The following is a 15,998-nucleotide window of genomic DNA, read 5'->3' on the forward strand; positions in this document are numbered from 1 at the left end:
CAAATAATATTTAAACTGTTACTTCACAATATATATTGATGTTACAGGAATTTAAAAAACCATCTTCAAGGCCAGGGCTGTAGCTAAATAATAGACTAATTGCCTAACATGTGCAAGGCCCCTTTGCACAATCTTTAGTATGACAAAATAAAAAGACCATCTTCTATATATCCTCATGACTACTGCTTTAAATTTTCTACACTTTATTATACGAATAAATGTTTTCATGATTCTTACATAGGCTGATTCAATTTTGCATTCTGACTTTAAAAAATAGTGTTTTATAGATAAAATTTTCTTTGTAAAATTTAAGTGGAGATTAATTGGATATTATTAATTTGTTTCACATATTGATAGTAAAAATAAAGAAGCTCATTATTGTAAAATACCTGTATATTCTTGTTTAACTGTGAAGTAGTGGTAGAGTTTAATAAAGAACAGAGAAAACAATTTTATTTTTCAAGTTTCTTAATTACCTTTATTTACAGTCTTTGTTACGAGCATACAGAGGATTCTCTTTGCCAAAATATAAATGCACGTATAGTTGTTTTTTTACTCCTGCTCACCTGATCTTTAGTACTAAAAACCATCCTTCCTTGATGCCATAGTATAGATCAGATGCCTTTTTGTACTTCTCAGTCACAACGTATTAAATTATTTGTGTTCCTCAATAATCATCAATTTCTTGAACACAAAATCTTTTACTACTATGTCATGCAAATTGATTGAAAGGAGATAGGATTTGAAGGCTACCCTATCAAGGAATTTTTATAGAGTTGCATGTATGTTTAAGGACTTATTAGGAAGGTTCGGATACTTGAGAACTATTAATACTTGGAAGACTGTATCATCTTAGGTCCAAAGGGGCAAGGGAATAATGGAGTATTTTTTTTAAACATGTTTAGAGGTTGGAGTAATGAAAGCAAGGAATCTGATAGAGGCTATATTTATGGAAGGTCACAGCCATTGTCATAAGAGTACATCAACAAATGGAGATTGTACCAGAAGAAATACCCTGATGTCTTTTCCATCTGCCATGCTCCCTCCTGCCAGGGCCTGCCATTGGCTTCAAGTCAGGGGATAAATGAGCGAGTTGGTCTAATTCACAGAGGCCAAGCTGTTTGGGGCACAGAGCAAGGAAAAGGATGAAGGAACAGTTTCTTGAGAGTATAAGAAATCACACATGCCTTATATTTATTTTACTCATTGTCTGCCTGGTGTAATGGGGCATAGTAGAAGATATTTATTGGGCAAAAGAATACATTGCATATGTACTAAAGCAAACTAATCCAGAAGCTAAGTTCAGGCTGTACTTTCTTTCACTAAAAAAGTATTTAACTTTAACAAGTTGTCTTATTACTAAATATGGTTGGAAAAGCCTTTTACTGTTTACATTAAGTAGTTCACAAACCACCTTCTGAATTCCTATGAAGAACATTAAGAACTGAAGTAATTTGGCAATGATGTGGGAGGGATCATATTTGGACACAACAAAATGAAATGACTCATTTGAAAGTTGGTTGGGAAGATGAGATGAATCATAAATTATTTCCTGGCAGGGCATAATCAAGATTTAGTCATACTATAAGTGGTCTAGCATTGGTTAGTGTTAACTAGAGCAAACCCCCAGGAGAAGACAGAAGTGAGGATTGTTGGGGACGCTTATACTCCTTATGTTTTTATTAATATAAAATCTAAACTTTGTCTCTTAAACCAAATTTTCTATGAATATATCAAGCAAGAAGCCTTATTCTGAGACTACTGCCCTCCTGATAAGACCTTTTGTCAGATTTTACATTTGACAGGTACTTTTCTCTATCATGCTAAAGGTGATAAATATACACATTGAGGCAACATTGTGGATTGTTCTGCTTTATAACAGATCAAACCCACTCTAGCTCAGTTTCTGTGAGTTAAGAACTTGGCTGGACTTACCCAGGTGTCCTAACACAGGTTCTTTTATAGAACTGAACCATAAAAGACTTGATTAATAAGAGATCTAACTCCAAGTTCACTCACCTAAGGATGGAGTCTGTTTCTCGTGGAGCATTGGACTGTGGGTATGAACTCGTTGCTAGACTGGATATTGTTGTCATGGTCACGCACATGGCAATCCAGCTGGCTTCTACAAGAGTTAGTAAAGGAGTGAGCAAGAGAAAATGTCCAAAATGGGTGTCAATAACAACCTATCTTGCCATTTTCTGTTCATAAGTGTATTCCATCCAGCTCACTCTCCAACTCACACAAGGAAATGGATCTTAGCAGATGCCACTAGGAACTCACTCAGAGGCTGCCCCTCTTCTCTTACTCCCATTTCACCCTATCCATTTCTATGATTAGGATTCCATCTAGATTGCAACATTCACCCCTGCCTGTCTGGTTTTCTAGTGGGTTTTGCTATGGGTGACTTAGACAGAAGGAAGAAAAACAAAATAAACAAAAAGAAATCAGAATATTTATTTCCTCCCTTTCTTTCTGTCTTACATACAGTGGTCTGTGATGGGTATGATGCAAATACAGCTTCTGCCTCAGGGCCTCATTTCCACAGCTTCAGCCCTCACTGAGTTCCGGCAAGTATTGGTGCCACCATTCCCCTTACTTCCAGGAGTAGGGATGGCTCTGTGGTCTAGATTTTCCAGTGCTTACATGCATTCCCATCCTATTATGGTTTGAATGAGAATGTCCCGATAGGCTTGGATATTGGAATACTTGGTCCCCAGTTGATGGTACTAATTGGGGAGGTTGAGGAGGTGAGGCCTTTCTGGAGGATGTATGACACGGGGAGGAAGCTTTGAAAGTTTGTAGCCTTGCTTCACTTCCAGTTCCATTGCATGCTCCCAGAAATATGACCTCCCAGTTTTGTGTTCTGCCACCCACTTCTATGTTCCATACTCCCCCATTTTGAACTCTTCTTTGAAAACATAAACCAAAATAAACTTTTTTCCTTGACTTGCTTTTGGTCATATTTTATTGCAGCAGCAAACTGCTAGCTAATCTATACCTCTTCCTGTTTCTTCAGCTCTATCTACACCATGATGGTTTGAAAATGGTTACCAAAGGGAGTGGCACCATTAGGAGGTATGACTTTCTTGGATGAAGTGTGTCACTGTGGACGTAGACGTTTAGGTCTCATTTATGCTCAAGCCATGTCCAGTGAGACAGTTCATTTCCTATTGCCTTTCAATCAAGATGTAAACTCTCCAGTCCTTCTCTAGTACCACGTCTGCCTGCATGCTGCCTTGTTTCCCACCATGACAGTAATGGACTAAACCTTTGAACTGTAAGCGAGCTACCACAAAATTATGTTTTCCTTTATAAGAGTTGCATTGGTCATGGTGTCTCTTAACAACAATAGAAACCCTAACTAAGACATAAACCTTGATATATGAACCTTTCCATATTTTTTTTTATTTCTGTGCTACAACCTTGAATAACATGTATCTTATAAAGGAGAAGATTTTTAAATGCACGCACACACATGCACACATTTTAGTGGTAGACATAGTTGCCATATAATTTCAACTATGTAATGAATAGATTATAGTAAAATTTCTTTGAATTACATGGAAGAAAAAAATAGATTTGAGTATGTGAAAAATCTTCATTTATCCCCAAACATCCATCTTATGATTTGTTTAACACCCTAAGGGAAATACTATTTAAATTACCTTTATGGAAAAATGATAAATTTAAAGCAGTAATTGTTTCTTCCATTAGAAAAAGAAAGGAGAATTTTACTTAAATGAGGCAGTAAGATTTTTTTTCTTATTTTTTTATTATATGCTGGCCACAGTTTCCTCTCCCTCAACTCTTCCCTGTGCTTACTCCTCCCTGTACCGACCCCCGCACCATCCCCCAGATCCAATCTTCCTCCATTTCCCTTGATAAAGAAAGCAGACCTCCCAGGGATATCAACCAACCATGTCATAACAAGTTACCATAAACACTGGGCGATGGTGGCGCACGCCTTTAATCCCAGCACTCGGGAGGCAGAGGCAGGCAGATCTCAGTGAGTTCGAGACCAGCCTGGTCTGCAGAGCTAGTTCCAGGACAGGCTCCAAAGCCACAGGGAAACCCTGTCTCGAAAAACAAAACAAACAAACAACAACAACAAAAAAAACCAAAAAAAAAAACCCAAGTTACCATAAGACTAGGCACAAACCCTCATATCAAGTCTGAATGAGACAACCCAGTAGGAGGAAAAAGTCCCAAGAGCAGGCAAATGAGTGAAAAATATTTCCCACTTCTATTGTTAGGAGTCCCACAAGAATACCCAATTATACAACCTTAACATCTATGCAGAACATCTACCTCAGAACCACACAGAGGTCTGTGATTGTCACTTATTCCTACAGTATGCTGGATTTATTTTTCAGGGGATCACTAAGTTTACAAAAGCAAAAATGTAAAATAAATTAGTATAACCAAAGTGTGGTGTTCCTATTATACCATTGGTATACCTGCGGTGCATTCAAACTGCATGAACTGTGAAAAAAAATTACTAGTGAATTTTTAATTTGTGTTAATAATTAGAAACTAAACTGAGATTAAAAGCATTTTGGGGTTTTACTCATAAAATACTTAAAACAAACATGCTGTGATTTTGAAGATAATGTACCCTAAGTAAAGAGACTGTGACCCACTGGAAAAGGACAGTCAAAAGTATTTGCTAAGTTAGATTATCTTGCTCTGCAAGATGTAATATTGTGGAAATTTGGCATTTTCATATTTTACTTTGTCGGGGCAAAGTACCATATTTTCTGAGATGTTGGCTTGTATCCCTTTGCCACCATAGTAAAAAAAAATCCCCTTAATGTTCTGGGTTATAATTTCCTTGTCAGAATGATGCAAATCCTAAAGACCATCTGTTTTCAGCAGACAAAATGTGTTACACAGCCTTGCAAGTGATTTTTGCAAAATTGACTTGCTCAATATTTTTTGTACCTGCCCTTTGCCTCAGGGTGTGTTTCTTGGGCAATGAATTTGCAGTCTTAATTCTTCCTGACATCTGTATGGTTATTTGTAGTGGGTGAGTGAGTATGGGAACATTTGAAACCATGAGGAAGAAGAGCACGGGAGGTGGGATCTGGTCCATTCAAAAGCATTGTATCACTGTAGAATTCATTAAGTGTATTTTTAGATAGGCTAATTACTCAGCTCTTTTTCATCTTCTTTGTTTGTTGGTTTTAATATCTAGGAGTTCCTTTTCTTGTCCTAATTGGCAACTTTAGTGCCATCACACTGACAACTTTTCTCATTAATTCAACAAGAAACCTGAGATGATTTGCTGAAAGCCATAAAAAATCTGAAATTATAGTGAGCCTTTTTCCTGATGCTTATAATCAGCAAGACAATATAAAAAAACTAAATGTGAATTAGGTGATTCAAACTAAAAATATTAAACAAGAAACTTTAATATTAAAATCTTGGTGTCTTAACTATGTCCCCCTCTTCCATGATAAACACACATGTAGCATGTGTTCACCCAGCTGCAGTCAAAGCTGTGCTTGCTTACAGACCGAAGCTATCTTACAGAGCCCCCAAAAGCAAAACATCTAGAGAACTGTTCATTTATAAAGAAAATTGTTTTAAAACATTTTAATCATTATCCTACAATGATACTCTTTTCAAAAACATGATAGTTGTGGAACAGTCTAGAGAAAAAAAATCTACAAATCCATCTATTTCTAAAAAATAAAAACATTATATTGGAAAATCTGTTACTCACTCACCTGCCAAGTTCTAAGATTAGAAATCTTTGTTTGCACTGTAATCGTTGATACTACTGAAAGCTGCTAAGTCATAAGGAACCTGCTTCCTATTCCATCTCAGATGCTCCTTCTTCAACAATGTGCTAAATTAAAAGGCTTACAAGTCACCCCAAGCTTACAGTTTTAAAAGCAATGTTTGGGAATATTTCTTCCTTTGTTTATGTATGTACAACCCCATTAGAAATGACTATATAGTATCTGTTCTAAATATCTAAACAGCCACAAATGCAACAAACTGTCATGATTGGGGTAAATGGAAACCAGCTCTGAAAAATATGAAACCTATAATTTTTCCCATTGAATTTGAGGCCACATTTAACATACATGCAGTGCCTACAGAGGGCAAAAGAGGACATCATAACTAGCTCTGGAGTTCAGTTGTGAACCACTGTGTATATGCTAGGAACTGAATTGTGGTCCTCTCCAAAGTAGCAAATGCTCTTAACTGCTGAGCCAGCTCTCCAAAACCCAAACAACAGCCTTTTTAATCTGGGGCAGACTTGGTTAATCTCATGTTGTATTTCTTGGTTTTGAAATTTAAAATGTAGAACTAGCAAAGAAACTATTGTGACAGAGTTTGTTTTGTTGCTTTTATCTTACATAATTTGAGTAAAATCTTTTAGAACTGTGCCTACCACAGAGTAATCACTCAATAAATATTGTTATTGGTTCATCAATAACACAGGAACTTTGGCTTAAAACACAAAATAATTTGGGTGAAAGTTTTTGTTATAAAGGTATATTTTGCCTTGTCATAGGAATAACTGGCTCCAAGATATTCACCTTTTGCTAGGCTCTTTCTAATAAAGAGATGAGTCAAACTTGTGTAAATGCAAAAATAATGTTATTTTCTATTCTATTAAAAATAGATTATTTTCATAAGATATATACTGATTATGGTTTTCCCTTCCCCAATTCCTCCTTGTTCTTCTCCACCTTCCCTCCCTAGCAGATCCATACTCGTTCTGTCTAAATTGCCCTCCTGAATTTGTTTTGCCACCTAATATTGTATTCTGTCTATGAAAATGGAAAAGACCGCCCCTCCATTTAGTGTGTAGTTCTGAGCGTCCTGCTCCTGTTTACTGGCGCTCTCGAATGCTAGAGGAAAGTATCCTCACACTGCAGATGTGGAAGCAGTTGAGTGCCACTGTGAACTCAGTAAGACATATGGACACTGATTCAACTTGAGGACAAAAATGTCAAGACTTGAAATAAATGGAAAAATTCCAACATAAAATGGTTAGAAATTTCAAAATGGTGATTAACCCAAGGATATTAAGCTCCGAGCCTGTTTCTGATTATGTGGGAGGAGGAGAGTTGTGTAAATAGTAGTTACATTTCCTTGAATGTGGCATAACCCTTGAACTTACTGTATTTAGTCTTCTTCCTATCCTTGGAGGGATTATTTCTCATCTAGCAGCATTTCCCTTTGTTGTGAAGAATTGATTGGAGACACTTTCTTTGTGCAGGGTGGTTGAAGGTGGGGGTTTTTTCTTACATAAGATGCTACTTATCCAGTGTGTTTCCACCAGAATCTGGCTATTTCTGTGGACCCTTGGTGTTTACACAGTTTCTTTTGTACTGTGTCTTGTTTGTTAATTGTTTTCTTCAAAGGAAGACCATCTGGTATGGTCACAGTCTATCTTTCCAGGAATAAGGACTTGATTATTCTTCATTATTCTATTAGATTTTCTATACAACATCAGCCAAAAAATAACGATTTGGGTGATACCATCTTTTTTTCTTTACTTTGAAGACTAAACAATAAAACTTGGAATGAAGTGCTTTCTTTACATTGAAAAGTAATCATTGATTTTCCAAGTTTGTTTTTTCTTTTGTTATAGAGATTTTCAGGGAAGGGCATTTATGTTTTTGTGCCCTAAACTCAAACTGAACATATTTTTTTAAAAAATCATGAAAATGTTGAGGTCTAAGCTTGTTCCATAAAATGTCCCTAGTCCTCAAAAATAATCTGAATAGCTCTTTCAAATTTTCATGATACTTTAATAAGGATAGATTCTACATACATACCTAGAGGATACTTGTACACCTATAGATATGTATAGACACCATAATTTCCTAGAATCTGTGAAAATAACTTGTTTGACTGAAATAATTTGACAGATATCACTAAATAGGGTTCTGTGACAGAACACTTACTCAATTATCCAAGTCAACCTTCAGCAGAATAACAACTGTTTATGAAAGAAGCAGAAAGAGAGATTTGACTACAACAAAGAGTGGCTAGCAATTCAAAGACCCAAGCAATATGTGGTATCTTCATTGGAAGACAGAGGCCAGGAGCCATTGGATGCCAGAAGTACAGCTCTAGAAGGAAAAGCCAGGTGCTCTTCTAGAACCTCCCATGGTGTTGCAGTCTTGTTCGCATCTTGGTTTTGCCTCCATAACTCAAAGAGAATTAAGTGTCTCTTGCTTTATGGCACTAAGTTTGTGGCCCTTTGTTTTTAGGAGCCACAGAAAACACAGTACCACGTATTCTCTTTAGTTAGATATATTAAGTAGACAGTATGGAACAAAATAGATGCAAGAAAGGATGATTATATGGTTTTTGACAATTTGTTTAATTTTGTAAATTGATGGTTATCTCTGATTATCACTACAACAATTTTACCTATTCAAGCAGAACTGTGATTATTTGCTATGAGGACACTTTTAACTTTGGGCCTGTTCATATATCACCACAATCTTTTTTATTCACTCATGAAGATATGATGCTATCACCTTTCCTGTGGCTATAGTAATATGAGCCTAGATACCTGGCAAATGTTTCACTGAAGAAGCTCTAGGGTCAGATGAGGAACACTTGGTGTGGTGAAAAAGTAGCAATTCTGAGTCTGGTACATCCAAATCTGAATTCTGAGTCTATTATGAGGTTTGAGACCTTTATCATCTCTGGGTTGTAGCTTCCTCCTGTGTGAAATAGGAATTTATAAACAGTGCCATATGCGATAAAAATTAAGTCTCATTTATATTTATAACCAGATTATAATGCTCCAAATCCACATTTCCTTCAGTAGCACAGTTTTTTTTTCTTTTTCATTTCAGATCATCAAAAGTTTCTGAGAATTTAGGCTTTCCTCATTACCTGATACAGGAGCAGTAATCAGCTGATCTGGACTGCAGAACTGCCAACCATACAAAAGACTTTGATATCTAGTCCTCCGGGAGTTGCTGGCACTGTCTGCTATCTGCCTTCCCCCACACCTCTGATGGAGGCTGAATTTAATTCTCATGTCCTCATTTCAGAACTACCCCTAACCATCCAGGGACTGTAGTTAAAAGAGTATCTTGGGTTAAGTGACCAGAGGGTAGAGGATGTCCTTCCGTGTTATGCTTTTACCTGTAGTATATTGGGCAGCAGATAGCCAGGCACCAAAGCCACAGGACAGATTTTATCTCTCAGCTCTTCAGTTCTCCCAGACATACATCTTCCCCCCCCTGGGCACAATCCCCAGCACTGAATTGGATGAATGGAGAACGAAGATGGCAAGAATAATTTAGATAAACTCACAGCGGGCAAATCCGTTCTGTTAGTTGGAAGCTGCCAGCTTTATTTAGGACAGTTTCTTAACCTTTGTAGATGCTATCAAGCAAGAGCTGTGATCTTGTATAAACCATTCCAAAACACAGCACTTGGTCCAAATTGAAATTTAATCTCAGGCTCTTCTCTTTATGGAGTCGAATATACCAAGTTTGTTCATGTTTTCCTTAGACCTTACGATATTGCAAATTCTTCAGAATATATGTGATCCTACAAGCCTTGGAAGATACAGACCAGTAAACAATCTTAGAAACATGTGGTGTACAGGAAAAAAGGATGGTTTGTCTTCTGAAAATATGTTCAGGACAGAAGATAGTAAAAGTTTAGGCTTCTCAAGAGGACAAGGGGCAATAATTGCAAGGCAGCCCGAGATACAACTTTTTGCAGAGATTTAAACCCATTAAGTGGCTTAAGAATGAAGTTTCAGTTACAGTAAAGCTGGTGGTTGATCAATGAAATATGGCTCAGTTATCATATAGTCTCTAAACTGAAAATAAGCAGATTTAGTGGGTTTGTTTAGATTTTTCATTGGAAACACAATGACCCACTTTTTTTTCATTAAAGGGAATATATGCAATGCCAGAAAACATGGCCTATCTGTGTGGACTCAGCGTTCTGAGTGAGAATTTGAGATTCTGTCTGAAGAACACACGGAACAACATGGGAACATGCTGTGCACAATCAGTTGCATCATCTATCTCAAAGTCATCTGATGGGCTTTGCCCAAATAAATATATTTGAGTTCACCGAACAAACAGATTCCTTTAAAAGCCGTTTTTATTTTGGTTGGTTGGGGCTACTGTAACAGAATACAGATTAGTGTATGTAAACCACAAACTGTAATTTGCTCCTGGGACAGAGGGTAGACGTTCAGGATGAAGAGGCCATCAGGTTTTGTTGTCTCGAAGGCTTGTCTTCCTGACTTGCAGATGGCCACTTTCCTGTTACGTCATCCTGTTAAAAGCCCTTTGTGCCATGCAGCCCTGGTTCTTCTTTGTGTGTCCAAAAGCCAGATAAGATTAGGACCCACCCACATGACTTCATTTGAACTGAAGAGCTGATTTAAACGTTCTGTTCCAATTGGAATCTCAACTGTGAACCTGGAGTCTAGAACTTCCAAATGTGAGTTTTATGAGACATAAGAGCCAGAACACATAGGATCTGAACTGAATTGCCTTTGTCTTCCTCTTAACAGTGTTCTCTCCTGTCCAAATTTTTATAGATAGTTGAGTAACAACACAGAATCTCCATGTAGTGTAGGATTTGCATCTCATTTTCTCAGGTTAGCTTCATGTCAATAAAACTGGCAATGGGGTACAATGCCTCAGACAAACAACACAAAAGGCTTGATTATGTAATAAATGGGGTTTGAGGAGCTTTTTCTCAATTTTAACTGTCATCATGGAACAAGTAATAGAAATATTGAAGTCTGATTTTCAAAAGATTCATAATATTTACTTAATTGCATTTTCCTTTTAAGGAGAAAATTGATAACTAGGTTGTTCTTGTGACTATATGGATTATACAAATGGTATTTTAATCTTTAGCACAGCTACTGATTTTGTTATGTTACAAACACATCATAATATATTTGCAAATCTGCCAGCTAAGTATAGAAATTGCAGGGGAAAAAAAACCCTGGGTTTATGTTACAATAGGCTAAAAGAGCAAACATTACACATTTATTTAGAAATAGCACATTTATTGTTAACTTTCACTATTAAACTAACCTTCTCAAATAAAACATCTTATATTGGTGTGCATGTAGAAATGAGAAAAGGTGACTAGGAACGGGGAGCTGAGGCATGAGCATAGATCCACAGCAAGGAAAATTAATATTAGATATTAAGATGGCAAATATTTAGCCCATAAATCTTGAAATATCAAGGTTATCTGAAGGTCATCTCCCACATTTGTGCCAAGGTATGTGAAAGAGATCAGTGTATTTAATCCTCTCCCCTTACCAAAAAAAAAAAATCTTTTTACAAGTAAGTCAAGTAAATTTATGAGGATCTGGTTATTTTCAATTTCTATTATGCAACCAGTATTGAGCAAATTAAAGACACTTTAATCCAGGAAATATGCAAAGTACCAACCAAATTTTAACCCTACTGCACAATATGTCAGAAGAATAACAGAAATAATTGCTGTCAGTTTGTACTTTTTTGACCAATAATTCTCTGCATTTCCTGCTAGTCACTTGACTGATGCAAATGACCTTATTTTTACAGCATGCTTTTATTAAATAGTTTATTATTTTGGCAGACTAATAAAGATTTTGGTATTTGCTTTTATTTGCAATAATATTACCACCACATAAAAAAGGATTTTATGTTCTTTTTGAGGAACAAGGAGGATAAAAGTGGTGATGGATAGTACAACCGAGGCATCAGCAATGAGCTGGAAATGAGACGCATAAATATGAAAGCAGAGCTAAGAAAATAGAACGGCACCCTTGGCCTTTCTTAAAAGAACAGGCACACTTCAGGCTTCATTCACTCGGCTACAGAAACTCCTTTTGTTTCCAGGGAGTCAGAGACTGCACGCAAAGTCTGAAATGCTATTTTTACTCATTCATAACTGATAGATCTCTTCTTATTTAATTAGACTTATTCTGGGAAAATACTTCCAAGTCTTATGAGGATGTTTTGATTTGGAGGAGGGAAAACGTAACTGAAAAATTGGTGGCCCCAGAGACCGAAGGGGGAATCAAAATATTTATTCTTTTCTAAATATTTAGCACAGATCACAACAATGAAAGAACCAACACTTAGAGTCTATATACCATCAATCGCCATCACACAAGAAAGTTTTTGAAGTGTGTGACTGAGCAAATAATATGATATTACTAGGTAATAGCTGGGGGATAATAGAATGTTAGATGGAAACTTTGGAGATTATATGTTATATCTTTGCTTGTCATTGCTTGTGTTTATTTAAAAATTCAGATCTCTTGCATGTAACCTGTTTTCTGACCTAGTATTGGTATATAAATTGTACAGCCAGATAATAGATTTATTGTCAGAAGAATATTTTCAGCATTGATTCCATTATCTTCATTGTTAAACTCGTTTCTTGATTGTACAGCTTAATTGTTATCATAAATGAAAACAGACTGTGCCCAATAAACTAATAGGAAAGGTGAGTCCCACCCCCCCCCATCAATGGCCAGAAACTGAACTGGCACACAATGACTTTTAGCTCAGTAATATTCAGATGTGGAACTCAGCCAATAGATAGAAAGTACGAGAAAGTAACATACTATGAGCTGAGAAAGCCACTGCTTCGTTATCGACAAGACTCGAATCGTACAGCGGGAGAGAGTTCTACCATTTGGACCCTTGTTGCAAAGGCTTACAATAGACATGCTTCTGACAAGAGGTTGGTGGTAGCAGAACAGACTTAACAATTAATGGTATGCCAAGGCTGAGTTCAGAGAATTGCTTTACCCAATGCCAATCATTCATTCCTGGCAGTAGCACTTCACATCTTTCCTGGGATGCCATCCAACCACAGTGGCATCTAAAATATATCGAGCAGTGTTGTTACAGTTGGAGGTGAAATTGAAATTTGCGCCAAACAGAAGTGACAAATTCACATGGCTGAGTGTTGCCTAGCAATCAGGTCCAAGGGGGGAATGTGGCAATTCTGCCTTTACCCATGAGTGTGTGGGAGCAGGGGAGAGAAACATTTACATTAGGGTTTGGGTGGTCTCACAAGTAAAGCCAGGTATACTAGAGGCTATCTTTTACTACCAGGACATGCAGAGAAGCCGGGGAAAGAGAGCGGCAGGCTGAGGTTGGTGGCATAAACAGCTTTAGTGAGAGGCTGAAGCTCTCAGCAGTTAACCTGGGGGAGGGGGAGAGAAGCAAGATGCCAAGATGCCAGACTTGATGCTCAAATTGATGGCAATTGGCCACCCTACTGCCTTTTGACTGCAGGCCTCTCGGTGCACCTCTGTTCAGCTATCGCTCGGCAGCTGGGGGGCCCCCGGGTACAGTGAGCAAATGGTGGCTTTTTCCCGTCAGAAATCCACCTGAAAGCAAGGCTTCTGATGTGTGGCCAGACTTAGGAGGCCGTGGAAAGAAAGGGGTACTGAGGCTGGAATTCTTACTGCTTTGTACTTACCCGGATCATTTTATTTCTTTGGGTTGTGGGGGCATGTTCCTCATTTTACCTATAGTGTATTTTATCATCTGGGAAATAACAGCTGACATACATGACTGTGCCCTCAAATGGTGAATGAAGGAGCACATGGCTATATCAAACTTCCAGCCCTAAATTGAAGGGGAATAGTGTTTGCCCCTCGTCCTAACATACATCATTTGAATGGGGGCGTTTTTGATCAGTCCTTATTTGGAGGAGATAGAAATTTATAAATATGGGAAATATATGGCTATGCTTGTGAAAGAGCTTGTGGAGGAGGGGGCAGCTCTTATGGGCTCTTTCCCCATTGCCCACATTGCTTGTTCTTTCTGTTGTTGAACTGTTGGGACCTCATCAACTTCCTAAATCTATTCTTCCCATTCACATATGAAAGAAGAGGTTTCTGCGTGGAGGTTTCTCATCCCGCACACCCATTTTACTGAGTCAGTTTTGAGTAAATGATTATCCTCAGTTCTACAAACCATCAGTGTCATTGTTATGGCATTTAATTAAATTTGTTTGGAACCTATAGTGTTCTGAAGGAGACTCTTTAATATGGAAGTCATCTCTTCAAGTGGCATCAGACAACTGCGAAGTGCTATGCAAATCCAAGATCCTTGTGTTGCCCCTGTTTGTCTAATGAACTGTTTAGTTCACAATAGATGCCAGTAAACAAATGAATGTGTTGAATAAATGGGTAGATTGGTGACGGCTGATGAATGTATGAAAAAGATATATAGATTTAAAGTATTAGGGCTGTAGGTAGAATACTTGCTGTACAGGCATGAGGATATGAGTTGTGATTCCCTAGCACACAGGTAAAATTCAGGCAGACAGGCCTTTGTTGTAATCTCATCAGTAGAAAATGTTGAGATTGATAGTTATGGAAGATGGAAGGCTCACTGGACAGCCAGTCTAGCTCAAATGACTAACTTCATGTCCAGTGAAAGACTTTGCCTCAAAACCAATTAAGTAATAAAGTGACAGAGAAAGATACTTGATGTTGACCTGTGGCCTCCAAACATGCCTGCTTGTACCAGTAGCATCCATACACCTATACACCTACATATAGCACTCATGTGTACACAGACAGACAGACAGACAGACAGACAGACAGACAGACATATAGATAGATAGATAGAAGCTGTACGGATCATCAATCTGACAAATAATTATAATTACCAAACGTTATTTATTCCTATTTTGTTATGCTAATTTTTTTAAAGAATTTTTTTGCAATTGCGGATGGGGGAACACATCTTTAATTCTAGCATTTAGGCGACAGAGGTAGACAAATTTATGTGCATTTGAGGACAGCTCTACATAGTGAATTTCAGGTCAACTCGGGAGAGCTACGTGGTGAAACTCTGTCTAAAACAACAATTGCATATGAGGTTTGCCCTCTAAATTTTAAGATGTATGGTGCAGCACTACATACGTAAGCGCTATGATGCACATCAGAGTTCTAAAAATCTTGTCCTGTCCTATGTAAGCTTTATGTTCACTGACTCCTCTTCGCCTGTGTCCTACTTTCTGCTGTTAGTTTGATTGGCTCTAGATACCCCATGTAATCATGCTGCATATGTTTTATGACTGCTTTAATTCACTTAGCACAATGTCTCCCAAGCCCTTCTGTGTTGGATCACATGGCAGGATTTCCCCATTTTTGAGCTGAACTGTGTTCTAGGGCGAGCATTCATTGCATTTGCTCTGACCATCTTTTGATGTGCATTTATAAGGTAGTAGTAAATCTGAGAATTTAAATAAGTCTTCCAGACGCTGGTTTCTATATTATTGGATACCTGCTCAGAAAAGGAAGACTAGATCATAGAGTAATCAATAACTGTTGACTATCTTGCATTTCCTTCAGGAATGGTAATATTAAGCATTTTCTCATATACTGGCAGCCATCTTTATATGTCCTTGGAGAATAGGAATTCAGGCTCTTAACCCATTTCAAATTCAGATTCTTTGTTGTTTTTCTGTTGAATTGTATGAGTTGCTCTGTGTTCTGGATGTGAATGTCAATCACTTGCTCTGTGAATTCAGTTCCCCCTCCCATTCTGGAGCATGCAGCCTCACCTCATTCTTCTCTTTCCTTCTTCTCTCTCTCTCTCTCTCTCTCTCTCTCTCTCTCTCTCTCTCTCTCTCTGTGTGTGTGTGTGTGTGTGTGTGTGTGTGAGAGAGAGAGAGAGAGAGAGAGAGAGAGAGAGAGAGAGAGAGAGAGAGAGAGGTCCAAAGAAAACTTTGTGGAGTTGATAATCTTTTCCTACATTTTCATGAGTCTCAAAGAGTGAACTCAGGTCACCAGACTTGGGTAGCATGTGGATTTGCACACTGAGCCTTTCCTGGCCCTGTTGTCCCATTTCTACAAAATATTCTACCATTTTTATGGGAATTTCAGAGAATCTATAGATAATTTGGAATAATGCCATTAATTATATTGTTTTCAAATCCATAGAATAGGCTATTTTTCTTTGATGCTATTGTGAATAGGATATGTAGCTTTAATTTCCTTT

The 15,998-nt window shown here is 37.7% G+C and overlaps 1 long non-coding RNA gene across 1 annotated transcript in view; it reads left to right on the plus strand.

Annotated features, from left to right (window-relative positions):
* LOC142843786 (uncharacterized) overlaps positions 1-15,998 on the plus strand; it is a 32,389-nt gene that overhangs the window by 12,127 nt on the left and 4,264 nt on the right. The window lies entirely within an intron of this gene.

Source organism: Microtus pennsylvanicus, chromosome 2 (genome assembly GCF_037038515.1).
Source record: "Microtus pennsylvanicus isolate mMicPen1 chromosome 2, mMicPen1.hap1, whole genome shotgun sequence".
NCBI classification, from domain to species: domain Eukaryota; kingdom Metazoa; phylum Chordata; class Mammalia; order Rodentia; family Cricetidae; genus Microtus; species Microtus pennsylvanicus.